This window comes from Lates calcarifer, linkage group LG4 (genome assembly GCF_001640805.2).
Source record: "Lates calcarifer isolate ASB-BC8 linkage group LG4, TLL_Latcal_v3, whole genome shotgun sequence".
Lineage (NCBI taxonomy): Eukaryota > Metazoa > Chordata > Actinopteri > Centropomidae > Lates > Lates calcarifer.
This window is the reverse complement of record NC_066836.1, coordinates 125,567-135,272: the sequence shown is the minus strand read 5'-3', so window position 1 is coordinate 135,272 and position 9,706 is coordinate 125,567. Positions and strand designations below refer to the sequence as shown.

Here is a 9,706-nt window from a genome sequence, read left to right as displayed (position 1 = left end):
TGTAGAGTCTGACAGCAGCAGGAAAGAAGGACCTGCGATACCTCTCCTTCACACACTTTGGGTGAAGCAGCCTATCGCTGAAGGAGCTGCTCAGTGCTGTCAGACTGTCCTGCATGGGGTGGAGCTCATTGTCCATCAGGGATGATAGTTTTGCTATCATCCTCCTCTCTCCCACTACCTCCACAGGGTCAAGAGGGCACCCCAGGACAGAGCTGGCTTTCTTGATCAGCTTGTCCAGTCTCTTCCTGTCTGCTGTTGAGATGCTGCTGCCCCAGCAGACCACTCCATATGTAGTAAATCTGACCACATTAGATCAATAATCATAAAACTAAAAGGTCTGATCACTGAACTACTTTCAATACGTACATCATATTATGAGAACCAATTAAAAAGCTATTTCATGATGTAGATAATCAAAGTGGGCTAATGACTACATTTACACACAGGTGTCCAGACTGGAAATGATGGGTTTCAACCATAATGCATGTTTATTAATATTAGTAATTAAGAAAGTTTCATAACTGTGTGGCTGAGATTTCAGTTTCTCTTCTCCTGGTCAGAGCATGCAGCCTTTGGCCATTCTGAGCTGATATTAAGCATCAAAACGCTGCGACAAGCTCTTTCTCGCACACTGGCATTGCTCACAAGGCACAAAACAGGCAAAAGGTGTCCCGACAGGAAATGATGGGTTTCAACCATAATGCATGTTTATCATTATTAGAAATTAAGAGTTTCATAACCTTATGGCTGAGATTTCAGTTTGTCTTTTCCTGGTCAGAGCACACTGCCTTTGGCCATTCTGAGCTGATTAAGTGTCAAAAAGCTGCGAAAAGTTCATTTTCGCACACTGGCCTGACTCACAGGGCACAAAAAAAGAATTATCCTGCAAGTCTCCATAAATAGGAGTACAGGAAAAAAAGAAGAAAAAAACATCCTGACCTCAGAGGTTACTAAAGATCCAGGGACCTGTTGGATCAGGAGTCAGTCCAGGAATCTGTCCTAAAATTAAGGTAAGGTGAAGGAAAAAACACAGCAAAACCTTGGAATGAGGGTGGTTAGTTAAAATTAACATGCCAACATAGGAAAACATAAATAAAGGTAAATAAAAGTAAATATAAGGATGGTGAAGCATTCTGCTGCCACTGGGCCGATCCCCTATACATGCATTAAATAAAGGGGAAGGAGGCGAGGGAACCTAGAAAGCTTGATAAATTAATAGGTTAATCATACTCATAAAGAAGAATATTAGGGCTGTTTTGAGTCCAAAGGTCAAAAGGTCAGGAGGGATGTTGTTACAAGGATTGCACTAGACACAGCTGGAGGTAGGATAATGGTTCATCTCACTCTCACTTATGAATACACTGATTTATTTTATATATTATTTTATATTTTATATATATATATATTATATATATATATATATATATATATATATATATACAAAGCAACCAATCAATAAGCATACAAAATCATATTCTAAAGAAAGGAAAAAAAACAGAAGGAGTGTGCATGAAGGTCTCTATAAGTTCTTCATTTTTCAATTTCTACAGGTGGTGATGTTTAGGAGAATAATTCAAACTGTATTAAGTCCCAGAGGGGCCCTTGTTTTCAGTCTCTCTACCCACAGGGCCTCCTGTCTCCTCTTTTGACCCTCTATCCATGCCGGATTAATTTGAAGGCCAGTGATGGAGAGATATTGAATTGAGTGAATTTGGAAATGCTGGACCAGTGTGGTGGTCTGTCTGTCCTCCCCAATGGTGTACAGGTGCTGTTTGAGTTGTGTCAGAAAAGGTTGTCGTGTTTCCCCTATGTAAATTAAAATACACGCACAACAGGTTATGACATAAACCAGATTCTGGGTTTGGAGGGAGATGTTGTCCATTATTGGGGCATTGGCTCCCCCATGTGGGATATTTAGGAACTTTTTGGGGTGGAAGGCCCAATGTTCGTCTCTCATCTGTCCTGGTCTCTGTTTCGGAAATTTAGCTCTTACCAGTGTGTCCTTTAGGTTTTTATTTTTCCCTAATGCTGAGAGTGGTTTATAATTCCTGAGTCGGTCGTGCTGCATCATTGATTTTTCAAAATTATTTTTGAGTTGATTTTGTAGGGGTAAATAAAGTTTGGAGTAAGTGCTGACTAGGGGAATTATTTTGTCCAGATCCCTGGTGTTGTTCCCCTCATGGTGTCCCTGTCCAGCAGCCCCAGTTGGAGGACCATCCTGTGAGCGAGGGCAGCCAGAGTGGCCTTTTTAATGGTTCGTAAGAACTATCTCTTTCTTAAGCTTTTAAAGAGAGTGGAGATTGGGCTATGCATATCTGCTGAGATTCCATAGAGGTGGATGATTTGAGATTTAATGATGCCTCTAACTGTATGTTTGGGGTGATAGCTGGTCTTGTGGAGGTTGGTTTGAAGAAGATCTGGGTAAGGAGTTTTTTGTTATTGTTGTTTAGGTTTTCAAAAAAAAAAAAAAACTGTTGTGTCCATCCAATTGAACTTTGAGGGGATCCAAATTGTATTTAACTTTAATAGAGGGATGATGACTATTTAATAAACTTAGCACAAAAACTAAGGAAATTTGTGTTTGGTAGATTATTTCTTTGTTGTGACAAAGCTTCTTGGCAATAAATCTTATACCGTTGGAAAGCCTGTTTTGCCAAATCTTCTCTGCCAATGCCAAACAGCTTATATTGCTGTTGCTATGGACTCTTGTTTTGAGCTTCTGGTCTCATAGGGCTGCCAGGAGGCCTGCCATGACTGCCCTTCACCATCAAGCCCATTTGCGCTGGTGTCGGCAACACATGCACTGGAACCTGAACATGTGGAGGAACGTCATGTTCAGCAATGGGCTGTTCGTGCTCGAGTGACCAACACAACCACGTTGGCTGACTTGCGACAAATGCTGGTTGAAGAATGGGATGCCATCCCACAGCAGTGGCTGGTGACCAACATGAGGAGCCAGACTGTAGTGGCTGTGTATGGTTCTTCCACATGCTACTGAGGCTCCTGTTTGTTAAATGAATAAATTGTTAAATTGCCAATATGTCTTGTTTCTTCAGACTTCAATCATCCAATCCACCAAACACCAAACAGGAGTCAGTGACAGAATAAGCTGTAAAAATAAAATAATTTACCAAACACAAATTTCCATACTTTTTGTGCTAAGTTCATATAAATGTTGCCCCAGTGATGTCATCCACACTGTGAAAAAGGATTTTGGAGGGTGGTAAATACAATCCATGTAAATTGGTTAAAATTTACTTTTGAATAGACAGCAAGTGAAATATATAATAATGGGCAACTTATTAATCAGTCCCCCGCTGAAATGTGCACTTGCATCAGAACAATTGCGTTAGCGATGGTTAACTACACTTGGGTGCCTGTTGCGTGGTTTCTGTTGTCAGCTGTTAGTTAAGGAGTTGTTGGATTGAAGGTAAAACATTTTGAATGGACGAATTTTTCACCCATCTTCATCTGCAGATTACAAGGTAAGAGCCTTTTTGTTTTGCTCATTGGCATCGATAGGCAAAATACATCACGACTCCAGTCAGCTCCTCCTGTGTCTTGATAAGGTCGCAACAGCGATAACCGTTTGACTCATTAACAAAAATACTTGAAGAGGACACACACTATGGGAGTATTTTGTCAGCTAACGTTAGCCACTTCTAACTACAGATCTGTGAAGTTGCTTAACGGGGAAAATCCTTCTCTGTCTGAAACCCTTGGTGATAGTTGAATATAACAGGGACTTTTTCAACACCTGTTTCAGCAGCAGTTTGAACATGTGTCACTGCAGAGAGGAGCTGGACCTCTGATCCTGATCCTCCAGTCTCATTTTCTCGTGTTCACTTTACTTTGTCTCACGGCAACACTAAATGCATGTCTCCAAACGACGTGGCTTGTTTTATGTAAACAGCGGTTCTGTGAATGTGGCACCTGAACTGATGGAGCGCTTGTTAGCTAACATTAGTTAACTAGCTAATTCTATAAAACTACCAAAACCTACAGTCAAAACGTTAATTTCGGTCGAACTGCCCCCGTGCTTGGAAAACTGAACTGTGTCAAAGCTGGAAGCTACTAATGACTCACTTCTCTGAGACCCTGGAGCGGTTGATCCTTCTGGCAAATGTAAGTTATGTTTTTTGTTTTGTCTACATTAAACCACACACATAATGTATGTAGCAAATACTCATCCATTCAGAAAAGTCCACAATTCATATAATATTAAAATACATTTCTTGTTTTAAAAGGAGGGGTTGTTAATCAGTTTCCCTGGCACTGCATCATTTGCAGTGGAATAATAACAATGTCAATGCTGAAATGGTTTCAGGTGAAACACTAAGAAGCTGTATTCACCACTGAATGATCAGCACTGAGGGGTCCGTCATTCAGGACAACGTCCAGTCAGCTTTTCTGTCTGGGCTTGCTGCAGTCTTTTCTAATCCCTACATCTTAAGTCTTCACTACCAAGATGACGCTGCAGGTTCACAAGCTTAATAAATAATCATGGCCTAAGAAGACACTTTGAAGCTATTTGTCGTAAGTTTAAAGTTGATCAAATTACAAGGTTTAGAAAAATTTCTCTGTCAGCAGTTAATTAATAACAATATATAGTATCATATATCTAACGTCTAAGCGTCTAATACTAATCTGCTGTGTCTGAGAATAAGTTTTTAAGTACATTTAACCTTCCCTGATTAAGTAATGGTTAAGTAGTCATATTGATTAATTGTTAACAATAATTATAGATTAACATTTACCCAATAATCAAAAGTTAATATTGCTCAATTTTTTGGGAGTAATTACTTGTGTAATGTATTGGGCAAGTTTGGGTAGACTTTACCCAATTTCTTTTAGTATTTCAATCTGTTGAATTCAGGCACTCTTTACTCCTAAACTCAAAACTCTTACTACTTGTTTTGCAGGAATCTGAAGTAGAAGCAAGGTTTTAGGGGACACTTCACCAGTGCTTCTCGCTCCCACTCGCTCATGTAGAGATTGGTGTAGGAGGGTGAATAGCAGTGTCCCGTTGCTGTGCCTTCTACATGCAGGTACTGCTTCTGGTCAAATTCAAAATCATTGCATTTTAGGCAGACCTCTAAAAGTTGCAGGATCTCTGTATCAAGCCTTTTTGCATCTGGATATCTATGGAAGATATTTTTCACTGTTCTGAGGCCCATCTCCATGTTTATGTTAGTGTACAAACTATCAATGTTGATTGTAAAGAGCATCGCTGCCAAGGGGAGAACCAAAGGACGGATCAGGTCTAAAAAATGGTAGGTATCTTTGAGGTAACTTGGGTTTGTTGGAGAGAGGGTAGAGGAAAGAGTCTACATAAAGGGAAATATTGTAGGTGGCGCTGCTGCAATCTGAAACCAGTCTGCTGGGAGGGACTGCATAGGGCACAGTCCAAGTCTGGGGCTCTTTATGAATTTTTGGAAGGAGGAAAAATTGTCTATTGCGGATTTTTCTCTCCTCCAAGGGAGGACGACCATCTGCCTGTGGAGGAGGTACATAGGAGTTTAAGCATTCGACATCCCTGTGGATGAGGGCCCTGACTGTTACCCTGACATCCAGGTGTTCCCAGGCCCGTTCCCATTTGGATGTATGATGGGTGTGATGTCAAGGTTGGTATCCTGGAAATAATGTAGCTTCTTAATTCTTCTATGTTACAGGTAGAGGTCCCTACGCAGTCCCTCCCTAAGGAGGGGGGGCAGGGATGTAGGTGAGCCCCCTCTCCAACAGGTGTATCTGGGCCTCATTGGGTTTAAACAGCGTGGATAGGTTTAAAATGTTGGATTGAGAGTCCCAGGAGAGGTTGGCCGGGGTCAGCGGGCCCATAGGAGCCCCAGTGTTCGAGGTAGGGCCAGACAGGAGGAGTAAGGGGTCCGGGTTGGGTGCAAGGGAGGGGAGAGGATTGGGGTCAGGTGCAGGGAAGGGGACAGGGTTGGGGTGAGTGAGGGAGAGGAGAAGGAATTAGGTGTAGGTGGGAGGGAAGGAAGGGGATGGGGTCCCGGTAAGGGGGAGGAAGAGGAGGGAGGGTAAGGATTAGGAAAAGGGGGGGAGGGAAGGGTAGAGATCAGGTAAGGGAGGAAGGGGAAGGTTAAGGTTAGGCAAGGAAGGAGGGGGAGGGTTAGAATTAGGTGAGGAGAAAAGGCAGGGGTTAGGGTCAGCTCGGAAGGGAGGGGGAGGATTAGGTTTAGGCAGGGAAGGAGGGGAAGGAAGGTAAGGGTAAGAGCAAGGGTTAGGTGAGAGAAGAGGGGGAGGGTTGGGATTAGGTTAGGGGGAAAAAAGTAGTTTAGTTAAGAGATTTACTATTAGCTATGTGTCTCTGTGTGGGCTGTGAGTCTACCCTGATATGTCCCACTTTTGTTTCTCCTATCCACAGTCTGTCCACGGAGGAAACAAACTCATCTTCAGATGTGGAGGCTGGTGGATTTTGTGTTCTCTGTTGGGGAGACCGATCCTGACCCTGTCTAGGGAGAGGGTTAGGAGCAGAGGGGGAAAAACAGGGAAGATCGCTGAAGGTTCCCTGGAATGCTGAGGGACAGTGGCTCCCACATTATTGTCTGTCTGGAATATAGGGGAGAAAGGCAGCGGAGCACCTCCTTCCTCCAGCGTTGGTTCAAGGTTATCCCCCACTGGAGTTGATTGGGAGTTAAACAGAGGAGGTCTTTTGGGTTTTGCCGCCAGTCTCTGTCCCTCCTGTGGCTATTCAGAGGTGAGTTGGACCTGTTCTGAGGACTTGAGGTGAAGGGGCTGCTTGTGTGTGTGTGTGTGTGTGTTCTTTGTGGCTGTGCTAAAGCTGGGAACTCTTCCTCGTCCTCCAGGTTCAGGTCCAAGGACCGTTCCTCCTCCTCCAGAGACTCAACAAGGGACGAGGGTAGAGAGTCGGAGACGTGAGACGTGAGAGGGTTCGAGCAGAGACCAGGCCACTCAGGTCATCTGCTGGGTCAGCCAATAGCAATCTGAAACGCATGTTCTTCAAAAGGTAAGTTGTTGTAATTTAAAATAATATGAAAATAATGATCTTGGAGGGTCGTTAAGTTGGTATGGTTTTTTATTAACAGTTTTTTATCAGCACTTGCTAACAGCACTTATGTACAGCACCCCTCCCTCCCCTTTCGTGTTGTCCTTTCTCTGAGCCATTGATAGGTCCTCACCTTCCATTTGGTTGAAATCCTGTATCACCTGATCTGGATCTGGAACCTAACCTGTCCAGCATCAAATCAGGGTCCCGAACCCTACCATCATCCAACCTGGACCTTCAACCTAACCATTACCTGACCTGGACCACTACTCTAACCATCACTTAACCTCGACCCTTAATCTAACCATTACCTGATCTGGGCCCTAAACTTAACCATCACTGGACCTGGACCCTAAACCTAACCATTACTGTGGTATAATTCAGTCAACAGCTATGTGATGTGCAAAGAGTAAGGTGCCTCTAAAAGAGAGAATACTGCAATAGGCTATTGATCTTAAAGAAATGTTTTGTTGAAATGGCATTATCAATATATACTGTATGATTCAAAGAAAACGTGATATGTGTTAAAGGTCACCGTGTGAGAGTAGATGTTAGTGTTCACTGCATATAAAGCATACTTTGTGTAATCCATATTAAAATGTGAAAAGAGACATAATTTTTAAAAAAATAATACAAGGAAGAGTTAAGAAATAATGGTGTAACAATAACAAGTAACTTAGTTTTTTAAAAAAAAAATACAATTAGGACAGGCCAGAACATAATGGTGTAAAACAGAGTGAACAGGTCAAATGAGGACAGGGCCTGCCCTGACACGACCCTGTAGGCTGAAGGTGGCAAGAAGAAAAGCTCAGGTGCTTTCCAGGAGACAGTGGCATATGACGATAAGTTATTGGTGTATTTTAATGAGGGGACCAAGGAAGGACAGTTAGACAAACCAATGTTTAATGGTGTATATTTAACAAACAAATAAAATGACCTAAGAGGCGTGGAAAGTCACAGCCAAAACTGTATAAAAAGAGGGACAAGAGTCAGTATAGTTTGGAGCTCTTCAGGTGTATCTGTGAACTGTTCTCTGGTTTCTTTGTTGACAAATAAACTCTGTTGCCTTGGACACTGCCGACTCCTGATAATTTTTGAACACCTGAATCAGGCTGAAGATTTCTGATCGCAGCTCTGTGGTTTGGGACTTTAATCCACATTATTACCTGATAAACCTAAACCTAACCATTATCTGATCTGGGCCCTAAACCTAACCATCACTCGACCTGGGCCCTAAACTTAGCCATCATCTGACCTGGGCCTTTAATTTAACCATCATCTGACCTTGACCCTAAACCTAACCATCACCTTTCCTTGACCCTAAACCTAATCATCCTTCTACCTGGAGGAAGTTTATTACCTTCCCAGACCGGTATTATGACCCTTACCTTACCTGTCTGGGACTCCACTCACTGCATCACCAGAAAATATTCACACTTACCTGTTCCATCTATCCACCTTTGCTTCAAACAAATCATCAATTTTATCATTAAATTTTATTCCCCCCCTTTTTTATTTTTAATTTTATTCCAATATTTTTATTCTGTAGAGCCCACGACCTAGGAAAAACACAGAGGATCTCCTGAATTGGTATGGTTTTTTATTAACAAAGTGCTGATATAGGAGACGCCCTACCTGGATCATTTCAACCTGAAGACGAAGACTGGGATCCCTGCTCCCCTTGGGTAACCTAGAAAAGGAAAATAAATACACTAGAATAACAAAAAAAAAAGAAAACAATGCATACAGCTGCAATGCTCTTTTTAAATGTCAGACTTACCTTTCCTTCAGCCAGCCTTTCTTCCATAATAACTTGTGTCTTACTCCCCCTCCTACCACAGGCCAATGCTGAAAATAAATAAATAGTAAAGAAGACAACATGTAGCCAGCGTAATACGGACACCTTGCGTCCCCTAACCTAACCCATAACAGAGACTACCCGCAAAACACAGGGGTATTTATAGCTCTCTGCCACCATACTATCAACAGTTATAGCCTGTTTTGAAAATTGATTGTAGTTATCACCCCTTATCCTAACCCTAACCCCTTTCTCGCACCAGACCCCAATCCTCTCCCCTCCCTTGCACCCAACCCGGACCCCTTACTCCGCCTGTCCGACCCTACCTCGACCACTGGGGCTCCTATGGGCCCGCTGACCCCGGCCAACCTCTCCTGGGACTCTCAATCCAACATATTAAACCTATCCACACTGTTTAAACCCAATGAGGGCCAGATACACCTGTTGGAGAGGGGGCTCACCTACATCCCTGCCCCCACCTCCTTCGATGGGGAGGGACTGCATAGGGACCTCTACCTGTACCATAGGAGAATTAAGCTGATAGATTATTTTCAGGATACCAACCTTAACATCACGCCCTTCACCCTCACATCCAACTGGGAACTGGCCTGGGAACACCTGGATGAAACAGTCAGGGCCCTCATCCGCAGGGATGTTGAGTGCTTTAACTCCTATGTACCTCCTCCACATGGAAGCCAATAGCGAACCCAAAATATTATAAACTCATTCCAGAGAGTCTCCAATCCCAAACTGAACCTAAAATCCAAGAAACTGTCCATAAACTATACAACTCAAAGCATATCACCACTAAACAACAGGACTTTTTGGTGGGACCCACTGCCCCACACAATAGACCAACCTCTTTCCAAAAATTCATAAAG

The 9,706-nt window shown here is 42.9% G+C and overlaps 1 long non-coding RNA gene across 1 annotated transcript; it reads right to left on the bottom strand.

Moving 5' to 3' along the window:
- Positions 1 to 1,454: 1,454 nt before the first annotated feature.
- LOC108895312 (uncharacterized) lies at positions 1,455 to 9,147 on the bottom strand. The gene is made up of 3 exons (XR_001962940.2): positions 8,808 to 9,147; positions 8,663 to 8,717; positions 1,455 to 6,965 (listed from the first exon to the last, which is right to left on the bottom strand). It is a non-coding gene; the product is annotated as an uncharacterized LOC108895312 (long non-coding RNA).
- Between the last annotated feature and the right edge of the window lie 559 nt (positions 9,148 to 9,706).